The sequence below is a fragment of the Biomphalaria glabrata genome, chromosome 8, assembly GCF_947242115.1.
Source record: "Biomphalaria glabrata chromosome 8, xgBioGlab47.1, whole genome shotgun sequence".
In the NCBI taxonomy this organism is placed as follows: Eukaryota; Metazoa; Mollusca; class Gastropoda; family Planorbidae; genus Biomphalaria; species Biomphalaria glabrata.
In genome coordinates this window covers 5467420-5487308 of record NC_074718.1, presented here as the reverse complement: position 1 = coordinate 5487308, position 19889 = coordinate 5467420, and the positions used below count along the sequence as shown (strand labels likewise).

Genomic DNA, 19889 nt, shown 5'->3' with positions numbered 1-19889 from the left:
TTTGTCATCGTGACAGTACTGATGAGATGTCACAGTACTTCTAGATCAGCGGTTCTCAACCTTTTAGGCTCGGCGACCCCTTTTTACTATCCCCCACTATGCCGCGGACCCCCTTCCCCTCCGCATACACACACACAGCATTAGAAGAATGGACAAAAACAATTCATTTTTTCTATGGTCTTAGGCGACCCCTGGCAAATCGTCATTCAACCCCCAAAGGGGTCGCGACCCACAGGTTGAGAACCCCTGTTCTAGACACTGGTCAGACCAAAACATCTTACGAAAATACTAGAACAATGAGCTTCCACTATTTTGTTTACGCACTGCTTAGGATTTTTTAAAAATCATCACTATCATTATGTCTCAACTGTGCCATGACTAACCTCCGTTTCTAGATGGTTTATTTATGTGTATAGAACTTAACAAGCTTGAAAAATATAAATAGGGACCACAGGAACTTTCGGGCTCAGCCATTTGTATATTATACTCATAGACATAAATAAATATAGACTGGCCGAAGGAAGTAACTTCATGTAACTTGAAAACATGTATATCTATTGTATTCGGATTTCCGAATTATGAAAAATTGCATGATCTTCATTCTTAGAGATTAAACAAAACTACACTGCCTCCTTATTTACAATATATATAGGTGTGTGGCTGATATAGATATGAATACTTAACTTTTATACTGCTCATAAATGCTGTATAATAAAGTACACAAAATTGCAAGTCACAAATTTTCGTTTTATAAAACTCTTTAATCGGCCAGTCTATATTTATTTATGTCTATGATTATACTTTATTTCATTTTTTTCTTATGGATTTATATATATTGCAGCGTTTACCACAGAATGACTCTGTTCCCAGTGATGTAGACCTATTTTGGTAACATCACCCTCTACGACTATAATCCGAGAGTGGGTACATGACAAGTGATTGAAATCCTGAGATGACTCCGACAATGCCCGTGGAGTCTGGCAGCATATGCGACGCCCGAACCGAGGCGATCCATGGTGGAGGATTAATCAAAAGGCCGGAACAAACGATCATTGCGCAGTGTAGAACGGGCACTGCCCCATCGGTGCTTATCTTGCCCGGTTCCGGGCAAATTTTGAAGCCCGTTGGCAACACTGTGGAGAGTTAGTGGAAACAGCGGAGCACATCTTGCAAGAGTATTCACATCTCCGAGAGCTGAGAAGAGATGTATCTGCAGAGTCACTTGACCTGTATGGAAGCTATGGGGCATTAAGCCGAACAGCAGAGTTGGTCTCGCCAGGGCTCTGCGGAAGGATTAGCCTTTCCAGACTAGCTACCAATAAGAGTTCATCTCAGGTAACATCACCCCGTCTGCTCTAGGCTTACAAGATATTTTGTGATGTATTAATAGCAGATCCAAAGCAATAGCATACCACTGGTTATTTTGACGTCATTGGGCTAAACTGTCCAATATAGAAGTTACATGTATCAATATTTCCGGTGTGTAAACGGAAGGAACGCACCCACCATCTTGTGCAGCGCAACACACTCTTTGAATGTTTACTGTTGGAGGATGCGCGGGAACAGACTTTTGCTTTGTTCGACTGCTCTGGCTAGATAGTGTGCACGACTTAATCTCGCGCTGTAAATGAAGCATGCATCAACGCAATTAACATGACACCGTCTCATAAAGGGAGGTAATCGAAGTGAAAGGTTGTGATTGGCTAGTTCCGGTCGGTATCATTTAACCAGTGATGACAAGATAGCTGCTTTTTAGCCAATTTTAACCAGTTTCGTGCACGATCTGGCATGGATGCCAACTAAGGAACTAAAAAAAAAAAACCTTCCATTATGTCACTTGAAGAGGTACATAAACTTATATAAAAGAGTGTTTAAGTAAGAGCAGATAGCTTTGTGTTATTCATATTCGCGGTTATTCCACTTTGATGGCAATGCATTATGGGCAGAATGAGCAGTACCCACCACCTTATAGGCCGACCTCCCTACATCGCTGTAGGGAACAGAAGTCGAATGTAGGAAGAGAATGAGGAAGACGAAGAAAACGATGGGAAGAAGACATCAAGGAACGGACGGACCAGGCAAAGGAAGAGACTCTAATCCTGGCGAAATACATGAATGAGAGACGGTTGACAGATCATGTGTGGTGCCCCAGCGGTCTAACCGACTAAAAATTGATCGATGGATATATGGATAGAATAGATGTGTGTATGAATGGATGGGCGGAGTGATGGAAGGACAGACAGACAGAGATGGATGGACGGATGGACGAATGGATGGACTGACGGACGGACGGACGGATAGACAGACAGACAGACAGACACACACACAGAGAGACAGATAGATAGATAGATAGATAGATAGATAGATAGATAGATAGATAGATAGATAGATAGATAGATGGATAGATAAACGTTCAAGAAATCTCATTGTGCATGCTATGTAATAATCACTTTAAAATCTAAGCCTTAATTAGGCCAAGAATAAAAACAATTATTAATTAGGCTAAACACGCTAGTACACAAGTAGCCCAAGTGTGACAATATGTTCAATAAGCTGGTCAATCATTTAATATTTCAGGGGCCCATATATTTTACCTATAATTGAAATATAGACCTTGTTTTATATATCTATGCCCAAGAGGCTAATTCATCGTCTGCAGTGAGTTCAGTCTTCTATAGATCCAGATCTGTATCTCCCAACCAGCTAAGCAAACTTTACATAGATTTAATGGATCAAAACTCTGGTACTCACTGCTAGAAAACATCCCCAGTAGATAATTTGCAATAGTATCCAATTACTCTTCGCCAAAGGAAATACACATTATGCAAACCACGATATGTTTTAACAAATATAAAAGGTTAAATTTCCGTGTCAGAAAGAATCCAAACTCAGACTCTGCTAGATCTAGATCTGGACTCAGAGAAAACAAAATAACAACGGCACAGACTTCCAAGCCAATAATATTAAATGGCTCTTTTTTGTATTGTGAAAATGAAAAAAAAAATCTTTCAAAATAGCGAGGGGAGGTAATTCTTTCGTAGCTTGGAATAAGCGGTCACAGAGTTACTCACTGTTGCCCTGCTATGTACACACATCTCGCGGCACTGGCTCGTGTCTCTTCACTTCCTGTCTCCCTATCCCACCCCGCCCCCCTAGCTTCTCGGGTCTCCTCCCTTGGTGTCGTCTCCACTTCATTCCACTCTTCTCTCTCTCCCTCCCTCCCTCCCTCCCCCTCTCCTCTTCCCTTCCTCTCTCGCGTCACTCGACGTATAGATCAGCCCTTTAGAATGACGTATGTATTATGTTATAAAGACCGGCTATCCTGGAGGAAATGAGACAGAAATGGAAAGTCTCTTCAACCAACGATTCTGTACAAGTTGTGAGGGAAAAGGGACTAGCAGGTTATTGGAATCTTAAGTATGGACCCGGACTGAGCAAGAAACTGTAGATTGAATTCGCACGTACAATCAGACCCGGATTAATCTATCGGCACATTAAGCAGGCACTTAGGGCAACACGGGGAGATAAGGGCACACTGGTGCTGCTAATGTGTTCGTTATTTTTCGAGTTATAAAATCAACGTGCACCCATTTCTTTTACATGTTAATGTCAGAGGCGCGGTGGCTGAGTGGTAAAGCGCGTGGGGTCCCGGTTTGAATCCTGGAGTAGACTGTGATTTTTAATTTCGGGATCTTAGGGTGCTGATGGATACCTGACATTAGTTAGGGAAAAGTAATGGTGGTTGGTCGTTGTGCTGGCCGCATGACATCCTCGTTAACCGTGGGGTTACAGAAACAGATGACTTTTACATGATATGCCCTATAGATCGCAAGGTCTGAAAGGGGAACTTGACTAAACGTTAGGCGTGACTGCCTGAGGGTCTTGAGTTTGGGCATTGAAATAAACTTTTAGGGATATTAGGGTCAACTATATAGGGACTTAACATTGGTAGTGGACAGTCAATGGGTTGGTAGTTGTCCTGTTAACCGTAGGCCCCCGAGGTTTCAATAGCTTGCAAGAATATAGAATGTCAGTCCACTGTTACAGATGTGTGACGAGGAAAAGATTAAATATTAATGAGAACCTGTGAGAAACTGTAATAACAGGGGGGGGATGAATGGATTAAAGGGGAACGCATGGTTCTTTAATCAGACAGTGCTATACTCAAACTCGGACAAGGTGCTATACTCAAACTCGGACAAGGTGCTATACTCAAACTCGGACAAGGTGCTATACTCAAACTCGGACAAGGTGCTATACTAAAAACCCGGACAAGGTGCTATACTCAAACTCGGACAAGGTGCTATACTCAAACTCGGACAAGGTGCTATACTAAAAACCCGGACAAGGTGCTATACTCAAACTCGGACAAGGTGCTATACTCAAACTCGGACAAGGTGCTATACTCAAACTCGGACAAGGTGCTATACTCAAAATCGGACAAGGTGCTATACTCAAACTCGGACAAGGTGCTATACTCAAACTCGGACAAGGTGCTATACTCAAACTCGGACAAGGTGCTATACTCAAACTCGGACAAGGTGCTATACTCAAACTCGGACAAGGTACTATACTCAAACTCGGACAAGGTGCTATACTCAAACTCGGACAAGGTGCTATACTCAAACTCGGACAAGGTGCTATACTTAAACTCGGACAAGGTGCTATACTCAAACTCGGACAAGGTGCTATACTCAAACTCGGACAAGGTGCTATACTCAAACTCTAACAAGGTGCTATACTTAAACTAGGACAAAGTGCTATACTCAAACTCGGACAAGGTGATGCTATTGACGGTTTCTGTCTGTTTCATCTAACACCAGCAGTCTCTCTGATGATAGGTGAGACTGTGAGACTTCGCATGCGTGAGTCTCAGTATCAGTGTCAGTCTGTGATTAACTGTGTTTGTGTGTTTGTGATTGTCAGTGTGTGTGTGAGAGAGTTTTGAGACAATGACAGTTTGTCACGCGAAAGATTGGCTTCAATCTGGTAAGCAATCAGGAGCGTCACTGTAACTGCTCGGGGGCTGTAGCGGCACCTTCGATATGGAAAGCCTGACCTCTGACCACAGCGCGTCCCTCGTCATTACGTGTTATGGGCCAAGGTTATGCGTCACTGATGATGCGTGCGTACGAAACCACTGTCTTGCTGTGTAAAGTACATAGAAATGTTGTTTTTTTTTGAAACAACTAGAATCTTCATCTAAATATGATTTACACTTTTCGAAACATTCATCATGGATTAAAACTCTAGCTCAACAATGGTGAACAAATGTTGTCTCGTTTTGTAAGGTTCTAGATTTAGATCTAGATCTAGATGCTTTCCGATGACCAAAAGATGATAGCTTAGAATGAAAAAATGGCCAGGGGTAATACCTTAGAGTTAGACTAAGGCGAGCCTTAGAAGGATTATGTACCATCACGAAGTTCACGGTTGTAGAGAGTTCTGGAACAAACCCCTTCCAGGATGAATCGAGGAGATCAGGGTATAGACATGGTGAGCATGGGAGGAGTAGGGCAAGAAGGGAAAGAAAAAAAATTACACCTTAGAAAACTTTTTTTTTATTTCAAGCTATGAGCATACTCACTGCGCAGTCCTATTTCTTATCTTATCATATTTTATAAAATACAGACGATACTTCAAAAAAGAAGATGATTACTGTAATAGACTAAATCAACATGAGCTTCAATAAACACAATGATTTTATTAGTCTCTATTTATGCTCTTTACTCCAGCCACTTGTTCTCTAAAACAGACTTCCTTTTACACACAGTCCTGACACACTGCTGTTCACTCAACCATGTACACTCAAGGTCCACTGGTCATTTCATACACAGGCACACATACACAGGCACACACACACTGCACTACCAGCCACGTAAAACACATACACTTACCATGCTTACCATGCTTACCATACCATGATTTAAATTCTGCCCAAGTCACTGGTTTTCCTGGCTGGCTCAGGCAACCCGTTCCATGCTCTAATATGGATTGATACGTAATGGGGTGGGGGAGGTATCTGAGAGAAAGTCTATGTGCTGCATTTAGGGGCTTGATGCTATAAACTGTCGTTGACTTCTAGCACCACAGCATTGGCAAAACTCTCCAAGCGCGTCTGGGAAAATGGTAAATTGACCACAGCGACCAAAATCCTAGTCTACAACGCCTGTGTTGTGAGCACTCTCCTTTATGGCAGTGAAAGCTGGTCAACATACATGTACCAAGAGCACAGATTGAATAGTTTCCACTTGCGCTGCCTGAGACGCATAATGGGCATCTCTTGGAGGGACCATGTCTCCAATCAGGAAGTTTTGAGATTGGCCAATATGAACAGCATGTATGCTCTCCTGACACAAAGAAGATTACGCTGGCTCGGACATGTCACCCGCATGCCAGATGGTAGAATCCCGAAAGATATCTTATATGCTGAGCTTGTGGAAGGAGTCAGACCCAAGGGCCGCCCAAGACTAACATATAGAGATGTCTGCAAGCGAGACATGAGAGCCTCAGGCATCAGTGAAAGTATGTGGGAAAACATAGCCAAAGACCGGAGTGCATGGAGACAGACTGTGCGTGCTGGGACAACCCTTGCTGAGAACAAAAGAATTGAAGCGGCTTTAATCAAGAGGGAAAAAAAGAAAGCTGCCCTGTCTGCTAGCCCTAAATCAGAGGCATACACATGTACGAATTGTGGCAAAATCTGCCGTTCTAGAATTGGCTTGATTAGCCACACCAGATTCTGCCCCATCTCAAGATTAAGCCAAAACAAGTGACTCACTTGGGCGCATCCATTGCCTTTCGAGACAAAAGGATCCATATACCATGCTTACTACGCGTCATGCATCTAGTCATGCATGTTAACCAATGATTTAAATTCTGCCCAAGTCACTGGTTTTCCTGGCTGGCTCAGGCAACCCATTCCATGCTCTAATATGGATGGATACGTAAGGGGGTGGGGGGGGGAGGTATCTGGGAGAAAGTCTATGTGCTGCACTTAGGCGCTCAACAAACACAGCTTGTTGCTGTAGACCAGCGGTTCTCAACCTTTTAAGCTCGGCGACCCCTTTTTACAATCCCTCACTCTGTCGCGACCCCCCCACCACACACATATACAGCAATAGAAGAATGGACAAAAACAATCCATATTTTCGATGGTCTTAGGCGACCCCTGGCAAATCGTCCATCGACCCACAGGTTGAGAACCCCTGCTGTAGACGGTCGTTGACTTGTAGCACCAAACTGCTGGTAGACAATTAAACCGTTGTAGGCGTATTATATTTTAAGTGTAAAAATGTGAATTAACTTGAATAACCTTTTTTTGTGAACAAAATGACATAGAACTTTTATTACAATATAAAGAAATTCATCTTGAGATAAAAGTAGTAGACTTAAGTAATAATATAAAATAGTACTAGGAGTCTAATTCACTACAAAAACACGTCTTTTCCTCTCTGGCAATCTGGAGTCGTCTGTCGCCTAACCAAGACATCTGACGACATTGCCGCCTCTCTTGCATCATTCACACTGCACATAACTCGTCCCACTGTCACCATAGAAACACACACACACTTGAATAGATGTTCTAACTCGAGCCTACCTTCATAGGTAACCAAGGTTGTATTTTTTGTGTCAGTCACACATCCCCATTTTTGTTTCCCTACTCTAATATACCACATCAAACTAAGGCTTTGTCTGTTGTATTTTTTATATTATTTTAGAAATCAAAATTGATATTATTATTTTAGATCGAGGAAGAGTTTTTTATTTCCGCGCATTGTTTTCTGTATGCTTAAAAGAACAACTCAAAGTTATATTTAGTAACGATTATCATTTGCGGTGTTATTATTAAACTGCTTTACTTTGTTCTTTGATTAACTGAGACTCTCTACTCCTAAAACATAATTCTTACCAAAATCATGTAATCCTTATCATTAAACTGATGCATCTAAACGAGACCAATCGTTTTAGAAGACCTGAACACTGACCTGCAACGTCACAACCAGTGGGCAGTTTAGGCCTGTGATGTGGCAATGAGCAATTGGTCTAAACCGCCCACAGGCTGTGACGTTGCAGGTCAGTGTTCAGGCCTGCTAAAACGATTGGTCTCGGTCTAGGAGCAAACTTAAAATAATAAAGATATGTCCTAACCCAATGCCTCCGAGAGGACAGCAGAAGTTGACAACGGCTGAGGTTCAAAACCATGGTGTCGACAGCCTGAAAGCCATCCCAACGCACCCCGAAAAAAATATTCTTGTTTACGCGCACGTATAAGTCTACGCACAGTATATACAATTCTAGTTTAGTGATACAGATCCGGACATGACATTATGAAATGACATTAGTATAGACTGCATCTAGAAATAGGATTTACAGATATAGACTAAAGAAGAGTCTAGATTGATGATAGGCCTAGTGATCAAGACTTACAAGAAGGTGCGCAAAATGTTCCTGAACATTTTATTAATTTGTTCAACTCTTTATTGAACACATGCGGAAATACCCGCTGACGTAGGGTGTCTTCATAGACAAAAATAAATATAGACTGGCCGATTAAAGAGTTTTATGAAACGAAAATTTGTGACTTGCAATTTTGTGTACTTTATTATACAGCATTTATGAGCAGTATAAAAGTTAAGTATTCATATCTATTTCAGCCATAACCTATATAAGTATTACAATATTTTCACTAGTGTTTTTTTTTTAATCTCTCAGCGTGAAGATCATGCAATTTTTCATAATTCGGAAATCCGAATACAATAGATATACATGTTTGCAAGTTACATGAAGTTACTTCCTTTTTCCAGTCTATATTTATTTATGTCTATGGGTGTCTTCAAGATAAAGATTGTCTAGATCACAGACCTATATATATTTTACCTAGACTGGAAAACGGGGGAAAAAAAGTTATCCGATAATGATCATATCACAGACCTATATATATAGAGAGAGATTGTTATGTATGTAACTTTTTTTCAAGCTCTAAGGAAAGTCTAGGTATAATGTATGTCTGTGGTCTAGACTAATATCTCGGTACAGACGGGTTAAAGGTCATACTAAGAGACTTCGAATAATCAAACAATTATTATCGTTATGGAAAGTCTAGACAGAGCTTGGTGGCTGACCGGTTATCCGCTTGGCTTCCGAGGCAAGCTCTCGAGTTTGAATCCTAGTGAAGACAAGGAATTTGAACTTCGGGATTTTTAGGCCGCACTTAAATCTACCAAACTTTAAAGGGTACCTGATATTAGTTTGGTGAAAGTAAATGCGGTTGGCCTTTGTGCTGGCTAATTGACACCCTCGTAAGCCGTCGACCATAGAAACAGATGACCTTTAGATTAACTGCTCCTATTGACAGTGGCGTAGCATCCATAGCGCGAAAGGGTTAAATGAACCCGGGCCTACGACCATTTAGGTGCCTACAGCCTGCAATGGCGCAAGGGGCTCATTGCGCTTGGGCCATTGACTCTTGACCAGTTGGGGCCCACATGAGAACTTGGGGATAACACCAAAGTGGAAAAATTAAATGCACTTTTGTAAAGACCGATACAAAATGGAATTTAAAAATCTCATTCACAATATCCTGAACGTTGTATGAAATTGTGTATCAAACTTCTAAACATTCGCCAGTGTTTTAGGCTTTAATGTAAGGAATCGCTTTCCGTCAGGTTTGTATAGATTGTAATGGCTAGCCCTATTCGTGCCTTGTATAATAGTGTAACACATTCAACCACGACGATGCGTCCTCGGGAGTCTTCATCAAATTGTTTTGTTGTCTTCTGTATTGTACAATCATTAGAAACCAGACACCGATAGCAAAGACCAACAGACACAAAAACTCCTTTGTTCCCATTGTCATTATATCATGAAATACAATTGAACTATCTGATATAAACAATTCACATGTAAACTATGAGCTAGTCTGCTGTGAATGTATATTTTGGTTTTTCTGTAGTTATAATGTTTTGTTTGGTCTAATGCACAAATTGTGAGACAAATTTCCTTATGGATAATAATATTATTATTATTATGTTAGAAATGAACGAGTAGTCATTCTCTGGCGCTGCCAGGGTCGAGTTTCGCTAAAGAGAAACAAAATTCATCGTAGTCCCTTTAACAGTTTCCACTGAGGAATTTTCTGGTGATGTGGCAGGTCTGCAGCAGTACCTCCCTCTGACAGGCAACGAGGATGTTCCTAGGAATGTTAAGGGTCTTGAAGGTGTCTGTGAGGTCAGTTGTTATTATCCCCTCGGTTGATATAACAATGGGGTATATTGTTATTTTTGGACAATTTCCATATACGCTTAATCTCCAAGCCTAGTTTCCCATATTTTCGTTGTTTTTTTTTTATCTCAGTTTTTCTTAAGTTATGAGACAGTGGTGCGGCGATGTCGATAATGGTAACAGTTTTTTTCTTTTTTATCAACGAACAGAAGATCCGGGCGATTGAAATCTACCGTTTTGTCGGTCAGAATAGGCCTATCCCAGTACAGCAGATGATCCGTATTATTATTATTATTATTATTATTATATCACAATAAAAAGAAGTAGATGAAATCTAAACAAAAACAAATAAAATAAAAATAACATTAAATATTTAGCAAGCCAAAGTAACATTGGGCATAGAAATGGGAATAGTTAAATTTGAATATGTATAAACAGACTCGGGGAGCAGTTCTTTTTAACAAAGATCTAGAAGAAAGAGAAATGACTAAACTGATCATGGAATAGCCTTATAGTTCCTTTCTGTGACCAATGCTTAGTATTTGGTTGAAACTTGGTTCATAGCTCTTAAAGAAAGCAAACACCATTATACTTTTACAAAAACCTCTAACCAAGGACATGGCTTTATTTAAAATTGTTATAAATATAGAAATTTGACAGCAAAACAAAGCCCCGAAAATTCAAAACGAGAGAATAGACTTGTTGGGCAATGCAGTGCTGGCAAAAATACCTGTACTTTAAATCATCCATTCTGCTCCATTTGTTTCTTTCATTGGTGGCAGTACTCAAGACATATAAAAAGTTGATCAAAGTAGATTTTTTAAATACTGTTTAGTGATCTCCGATTACGGAGCAATTAGAATATTAGATAGTCATTCCTAGGTTTTCATATTTGTGAGAACCAGACGACTGCAGAATTGCAAAAGTAATTTAAAAATCCCAATTTATCCTTAAATAAACTGCAAGGCTAAAGCTATGATGGTGCTTCCAATATGACTGGATACTAGAATGGCCTTCGGGCATTGTTTCATCAAAAGAAGCCGCTCGCGCATCTAGAAATAAATGCGCTGGTTTCGTGCTTTCTATTTAGAAGGCCAGAAAAACGTTTTAGTCAATAAATATTCAATCCCTTTTTACTGTTAAATAATATACGTAGAACTAGATACTAGTTTGTATCAATGTCTCAAAGTTTGACACCTAGAAGTGTTTTAGGAATGTCAATGTGTAGACTGAGAACTAGAACTGATAAAACATTTCTTTATATATTTGAAACTCCTTTAAGTCGTTTCATTTTGTTTAAAAAATGTACAAAACATTGATTTTTAATTTGTGTTGAGTGCTGAATCAGACGTAACAAGATTATTAAAAGCTACTCTACTTGCATTAGAATGTCTTTTGGTAAAGGGTAAATGTACCGATACATTAAGATTACTTAATTATTTTGTAATACATTACATTCGTCTAATTGGGAAAAGGGCGAAACCAATATATTTTTGAACCTTGGCCCAGGGTACCTTGCTACGCCACTGCCTATAGATCCCAAGGTTTGAAAGGGACTTAGGCCTACTATATTTTTTTGATAATCATTAGTGTTAAACTAATATTTGTTAAAAAGCGCGCAAATGTCACCCAACTCTCTTTAACTATTGCATACAGGGGAGTGGCCCCTGCCAGACTAATTGAGTGCACGTAATTGGCTAATAGCGACTATAGCGTCCACTCCATCGAGAATGGGGGCTAAGAAAACATTAAGCAATGACCCCAAACACCGACACTGGGAACTAGCAGACGACAGTGTGACACAAAATATCGACTGCCTACCAAAACTAAAATTACCATTCAATAGCATCCTCTTCTTTAAAAAAAAAAAAAAAAATCGTTCCAGACAAAACACCGAAAACATTTTTTTTTTTACAGTTTCGTCTTTTTTCTCACTTCTAGAGAATTATGGGAACGAAGTTTCTGCGGGGCTACTCTTCTTTCTTTTCTTATTTTGTCTTTCCTTCTAAGGGGCTGGTTTCAGATCGATTTTTTTAAACTGGACATGTGTTGTCAGAATGGTTGATCTCCATGGAGATCTAGATCTTTGAAAGTACAACTATTTCATTGTCCACACGTTCTTTTGGTCTGCTCGCCTAGACAAAAGAATGAAAAGCAGGATGTCGAATGCTGTTTTCGTTTTTTCTGGTTTAAATCAAAAGTTTAAACTTGGTTGAAATTGTGCACTTGTTTGCAGACATATTATCTTATCTATCTTATATATTATAAACATTACTTAAAAAAAAAAAGAAGATAATTGAGTCCTACGCCTTTCAAGTGTCAATCTAGTCATGCATAATAATCAATGATTTAAACTCTGCCAAGATGTTGGCTTTCGTGGCTGATTCAGGCAACCCATTCCATTCTCTAATGGCACTAGGGAAGAAGGAGAACTTGTTCCAGATTGTTCTAGCGTATGGAATAAGAAATCTGTCTATCTTGGTGTCTTTCTGAGTATTTCATTAGGTTTTGTTTTCTATTTGTAAGTTATGGTTTAGTGTTTTATGTATTATAGCTACTATACTTTTTATTCTTCTCTTCTGAAGTGTCTCTAAGTTTAGTGTTACTCGAATCAAATTGGAATATTCGTTTCTTATAAATCTCACTGCTGTATTTTGTATCTGCTGTAGCTTCTTTACGTTTGCTAGAGTTGAGGGATCCCGAACAGAGGATGCCTGGTCGGCATGGCTGCCTGGTCGCGCGGTTTGCGCGCTGGACTGTCGTTCAGAATTATCGATTGTCCCGGGTTCAAACCCTCCCAGCTCCTATCCCCCTTCGTCCTGCTGGAGGTTTGGACTAGAACATAAATTTTCTTAACTCTGGGACAACACCCGAACTACGTAGAACATTTAACAGAACATAATGTTGGCCCAACTTAAGTTTAAACAGAACATAATGTTGGCCAAACTTAAGTTAAACAGAACATAATGTTGGCCCCACTTAAGTTAAACGGAACATAATGTAGGCCAAACTTAAGTTAAACAGAACATAATGTTGGCCCAAACGTAAGTTAAACAGAAACTAATGTTGGCCCAAACTTAAGTTAAACAGAACATAATGTTGGCCCAAACTTAAGTTAAACAGAACATAATGTTGGCCCAAACTTAAGTTAAACAGAACATAATGTTGGCCCAAACTTAAGTTAAACAGAACATAATGTTGGCCCAAACTTAAGTTAAACAGAACATAATGTTGGCCCAACTAAAGTTAAACAGAACATAATGTTGGCCTAACTTAAGTTAAACAGAACATAATGTTGGCCTAACTTAAGTTAAACAGAACATAATGTTGGCCTAACTAAAGTTAAACAGAACATAATGTTGGCCTAACTTAAGTTAAACAGCTTTTTAATTTTATGTTTTTGTTTGATTAGTAAACATTTCTTTGAATAAACCTTAATGTTTTGCTTGTTTTTTTTTTATAATTTCATAAATACGGAGATTCCATGCTAACTTTCATTTATTAATACACCTAGATATTTTTTGAGTCTTTAGTTTGTGTGACTGGTTAACCATGAATAAAGTAAGTATTTTTTTGTTTGCTTTATGTTTATTCATTATAATAATAATAATAGTCTTTGTTGTCCGTATGGAAATTTGTCTTACAATTTGTGCATTACACCAAACAAAAAAAAAATATAGCTATAAGAAACCAAAATGTACATTCACACCAGACTCACTCATAATTTACATATGACAAGTTTATATCAGATTGTTCTTATTTAATGATTTGATTGCCAGGGGAACAAAAGAGTGTCTGTGTCTGTTTGTCTTTGCTATCGGTGTCTTGTATCTCTTTTGTGATGGTAAAATCACTAAATCCTGACACAAACAAAAAAAAAATGCATGTATTTAGATCTGAGGAACCGCTTTTGTTACCCTACCTTATAAAGTGCAGACGTTCCTTAATTTAAAAAAATAAGATGATTACGTCCATGTGTCAATCTTGTCGTGTATCATAATTAGAGAGTTAAACTCTACTAGGTCTATTGTTTTTCTTACTGATTCAAGAAACCCGTTCCATGCTCTAATGCAGCGTTTCTCAACCTTTTATGCTCGGCGACCCTTTTTACAATCTCCCACTCTGCCCACCCCCCCCCCCTCCCCTACACACAGCAATAGAATAATAAACAATAACAATCCATATTTTCGATGGTCTTAGGCAACCTCTGGCAAATCGTCAATCGACCCCCAAGGGGGTCGCGATCTACAGGTTGAGAACCCCTGCTCTAATGGCATTAGGGAAGAACGAGAACTTGTACGAATTTGTCCTTGCATATGGAATACGAAATTAGCCTTTGTGTCTTTCTGAGTATTTATTTTTTAGAATGTGTTTTAGTATCTGGAAATATGGTTTAGTGTTTTATGTATTATTGCTGCTTTACTTATAAGTCTTTTGTCCTGAAGTGAAGTTTAGTTATTACTTAATACAAAGTTTATATCATTCTGTCTGTCTGTCTGGTAAAAAAGTTTGAACATGTTTTTTTCTCCCACTTCAAATTCTCGGATCCAGTTGAAACTTTGCACAATTATACATTGTACCTGACAAAAGGTGAAGCAATAAAAAAAAATAACCAATTAGTTTATTTATTATTGGTAATTAATTATTTTGTTTGATATTGAAAAAAGGATAATAAATGCTACTTAATGAGATATGTGGATAGATATATTTATGGATTTATTACCGGTAGTGCGTTTTGTGACGTTTTATTTTCACACTTTCCTTTCTCGGATCAAGTTGAAATTTTTCATAATTATTCATAGTCGATGACAATACACGAATCAATAAAAAAAAATACCAATTAATTAATCAATTTTGTAGTAATTAATTAATTCTAATTTATTTGGCAGCAAGGGAGCTAAACCCTGCCATCTTCTGAATAATGGTAGTAATTAGCGGTTCTTTGCCCTTAGATAAGGTTGGTTTGTTTTTATTTTTTTTATTTTACTTTTGCTTGTTTTAATAATGATTTTTCTCTAGATAAATATGAATACTCATTTGTCTTAGACGTCAAGGCTCTATTCTGTGTCTGTTCTAGTTTCTTTATGTTTATCTACGTTAATTGACATGACAATGACGTGCAGTTCAGATCACTGACTTTGTTTAGATCAGGGGTTCTCAGCCTGTGGGTCAAACATTTTAATTGTCGCAGAAGAAATATTTTTAACAGTTGAAGTTAGTGTGCATTAATGCATAGCATATCGTTACGCCTGGTCGTTTTGTAAAGCTCAGGACTGTCGTCTGTAAGGTCAAGAGTTTGTATTAATAATCTCCGTAATTATTTACCACATTCTGGTGGAGTGAACGTTGGTATCGTCAGTTAGGAGAGAAAGAGTTAAGATTATAGTGTAATTTTAAGGTCCGCCACTTATAAATTACACACTAAAGAATACCTTAATAAACAACAAACGTCTGAAATCTGTAATATGTGAACCAGAATGTCTACGTTTTGAAAAAGGTCGAAGAACATAACCATAAATTAGAATTTTAATACGTAACTTTTGTATAGAAATGCATTGGACAACATGAACCTTGTATGAACTCCTAATGGTAGTAGGGCAGGAAAGCATGGGCCTCCCGTAGTGCTCTGGTAAGAAACTCTGGTGTTGAGCGTAACGCCTCATAACTCCCATGCAGTTCAATAGACCCCTCAGAGGACTCGCCTCAGTTCTTGGAGACTCTCGTAAGACATGCACCTCCAGTTTGTAACGAAGTTCTTCAAGTCGAATCTATGAAGCCGGAAAGAACTGTAATGTCATTATGATAGCTAGCTTTGTCGTCATGGATACCCAGTAGTTTAGAGAAATGCTTAGCCACATCAATGTCAATCTAAAGATGAGGTTTTCTTTTGAAATCCCCTTAAAACGACTACGACAGCATGTGTATGTATACAAAAAAAATTGGTTCATTTTTGGAAAAGTTTAAAATATCTTTGAAAAATATTAGTGGTGTCTACACAGATGGTGCTCCAAGTATGGTAGTAGGTTGGTTTGGATTTCAACATTTGGTACAAATTGAGTCACCAAAAGTCAACGGAATTCCAGTTTGAGATTCATCGTCAAATGTTAATAACGAAGACTACGCTACTTAACTCTTTCTCTCCTAACTGACGATACCAACGCTGATTCCATCAGAACGTGTTAAATAATAACGGAGAGAAAGAGTTAAATTACAAAAAAAACAAAAAAAAAAACAATTAAAACGTCACTGCTAGGATCAATTGCAATATAACTCGCGCCTGAAAAAAATCCATTATTCCAAATAAAACATCAAATTGGCTAACGAAATTTGAGTAAAATAATATGTTGCCAATCGCATCTCTATGAGGAAAATGACATTGAACCTGACAAACGAATAAAATTGTAATTTTATGTGACAGAACATTTGCTAATGCTTGCGGACAAAACTTCATCAAACTTTCCATATCTACTCAACATTCCTCTCTGCCAGACATTCAATGCAAGTCAAAGATGAAGATGTTTAGGAGACAGAAATAGTTCATTAAACTCATTAACAGAGATGCAGCGAAAACATTCTCTTTAAAATTACACAAGCCTGGATCAAGCGTTTGCAGTCATTCGTCTGTGTTGCACCTTCTTCTTCAAATTGCAGTAATACATTATTAGCTTAACTGCCTGTTGACTATCTAAGTCTAAATACAGAAAGTCGTCACATTTGTATGAATTGCGGATAATGTGAGAACTCAATAAATGCATGTCCTATAGATATTATTTCATTTATTTATTTATTTCATACATATCATGGGTTGATAAAAAGAAGTACTCATTTCGAGACTATAATATTTTGTAACACATTAAAACATATGTTTCATGATTTAACGTAAAGCTATGGCAATGCAAATCAGATAATTACATTAGGCCTATAATTATAATTTTGCAACATTAGCGCTTATTAGCACTATTTAGCACTATTTAGCACTTGTTAGCACTAGTTACTTGAACGAAAATAATTTACTGTTAGGGGTAGGGGTGGGGGGTCGCGGCATAGTGAGGAATTGCAAAAAGGGGTCGCCGAGAAAAAAAGGTTGAGAACCGCTGGTTTAGATCCTATATTGTCCAATAATTGACTGATAAGATACATTCGTAGTACAACTATGTCCCAGATACTTCTCTTTATAGGCGTTTGGATGGAATGGAAAGAAAAAGACGGAACTCCTAGATTTATTATCTACTGGTTCTAAATTCTAATAAGAAAACTAAATATTGTGTGTGGGTAACAATTTATTTTTTTAATTAATGACGAATTTCAGTTCAACCATTTCTTAGTCTTTTTTTTTTTTTTTGCATCAGGGAACGAGCAGGTGGCCAAGACTGCATTTAAACGGACGCCTCGTGCTAATTCAATATATGTCCTTGTTAAGTGTGAGCCTTTGATTTATCTTTGCTTTCGCATCCTCCCACACCATGTGGTCGCAGTTAGGCTGTAGGTTCAGACCACTAGCGGATCCAGAACTTTGGAGTGGGGGGGGCGATTTTTTTCCAAACCCTAACCCTAACGCCCAGTAAACCCTAACCCTACGCATAAACGTGCATACAGCGCGCGCGCGCACACACACACACACAAACGCACACACACACGCACACACATATATATGTATATATATATATATATATATATATATATAAATATGAGAATAAAAAAAGCAGCATTTCTCAACCTTCGGCGAAAACCAAAACAACTGGGGCAGCGCTATAAGGTTCTCTGGTGAAGTTCGGAGCGAAGCCCCGACGCCATAAGCGTTTTCTTGCTTTTTTCACTGCAGAAACGCATTCTCCTGACAAGTACAGCTCATTATTCATCAATGGAGTTCGGGGCGAAGCCCCGACGCCATAAGCGTTTTCTTGCTTTTTTCACTGCAGATACGCATTCTCCTGACAAGTACAGCTCATTCTTCACAATGTAGTTCGGGGCGAAGCCCCGACGCCAAAAGCGTTTTCTTGCTTTTTTCACTGCAGAAACGCATTCTCCTGACAAGTACAGCTCATTATTCATCAATGGAGTTCGGGGCGAAGCCCCGACGCCATAAGCGTTTTCTTGCTTTTTTGACTGCAGATACGCATTCTCCTGACAAGTACAGCTCATTCTTCACAATGTAGTTCGGGGCGAAGCCCCGACGCCATAAGCGTTTTCTTGCTTTTTTCACTGCAGAAACGCATTCTCCTGACAAGTTCAGCTCATTATTCATCAATGGAGTTCGGGGCGAAGCCCCGACGCCATAAGCGTTTTCTTGCTTTTTTGACTGCAGATACGCATTCTCCTGACAAGTACAGCTCATTCTTCACAATGGAGTTCGGGGCGAAGCCCCGACGCCAAAAGCGTTTTCTTGCTTTTTTCACTGCAGAAACACATTCTCCTGACAAGTTCAGCTCATTATTCATCAATGGAGTTCGGGGCGAAGCCCCGACGCCATAAGCGTTATCTTGCTTTTTTCACTGCAGAAACGCATTCTCCTGACAAGTACAGCTAATTATTCATCAATGGAGTTCGGGGCGAAGCCCCGACGCCATAAGCGTTTTCTTGCTTTTTTGACTGCAGATACGCATTCTCCTGACAAGTACAGCTCATTCTTCACAATGTAGTTCGGGGCGAAGCCCCGACGCCATAAGCGTTTTCTTGCATTCTTCTCTGCAGAAACGTATTCTCCTGACATCTACAACTCATTACTCATAAATGGAGTTCGGGGCGAAGCCCCGACGCCAAAAGCGTTTTCTTGCATTCTTCACTGCAGAAACGCATTCTCCTGACCTGAAGCTCATTATTCATACTATTAAAAAACAACCTTTCGAATAATGTTGTACTTGAAAAATATTCTAATTTGAATTTATAGACCCATAATACATTGCAAATAAAACCGATTTGTTCCTTGAAAAGATAGGATACCCCACGTATTTAGATTTTTGCTTTGAGGATCGCCGCCGAAAAAAAACTTATTCGATAAATAGTATTCAAGAAAACTCTAGCATAAATTGTGAGTTATAGTCCCAAATTTATTTAGCTAGAAAAATATCAGATTGAGTTAAGGTTGGGAAAAGGCGACTATGAATACGTTATTTGAGTCTAGAACTCATCTCAATCATGACTCTTATACTGAAAAATTTCGTTTGAATTCTAACTTTTCCAATGCAAAGTCTTTCTTAAAATACTTATGATAACTTCATGTGAAATTACAAAAACTCTGTCTGGAAATGGGAATGGCGGTAGAGTGAAAACGATTAATCCTCGCTCCTTTACTAATTTCTGCTAAAGATTGCATTTGGCATTAAAGAATAGGTATGGGGCGACTCGATATAAGAATTTAATTTATAGTATATATAAATTATATTAGTGACAGATTTTTTTAATTTTGTAATTTCTTAACTATAATACAAAAAGGAAAAGTATTGATTTGTCTGATGGGGGAAATGCGATTGCATGTATCGCCCCTCCCACCTGGTACAACCCTTTTTCATTTAAATTTTCTAATGATACAATTTGAGATTAGAGTGTGGTACGACATATTTACAATGGGTCACATATCAATACGTAGTTTATATTATATAGATATTCAACTAATTTTATTCACAAACTATGATTCTCCACAAAAATAGGACCGCCCCCCCCAGCAC

The 19889-nt window shown here is 38.7% G+C and overlaps 1 protein-coding gene across 2 annotated transcripts in view; it reads right to left on the bottom strand.

Moving 5' to 3' along the window:
- LOC106057313 (uncharacterized) overlaps positions 1 to 3095 on the bottom strand; it is a 217775-nt gene extending 214680 nt beyond the window's left edge. The window contains exon 1 of one of the 2 annotated variants that reach the window (XM_056038436.1): positions 2614 to 3095. The gene's annotated coding sequence lies outside the window, so the exon portion shown is untranslated. The remainder of the gene's footprint in view (positions 1 to 2613) is intronic. The other variant, XM_056038435.1, reaches the window with a different exon arrangement.
- Positions 3096 to 19889: the final 16794 nt, after the last annotated feature.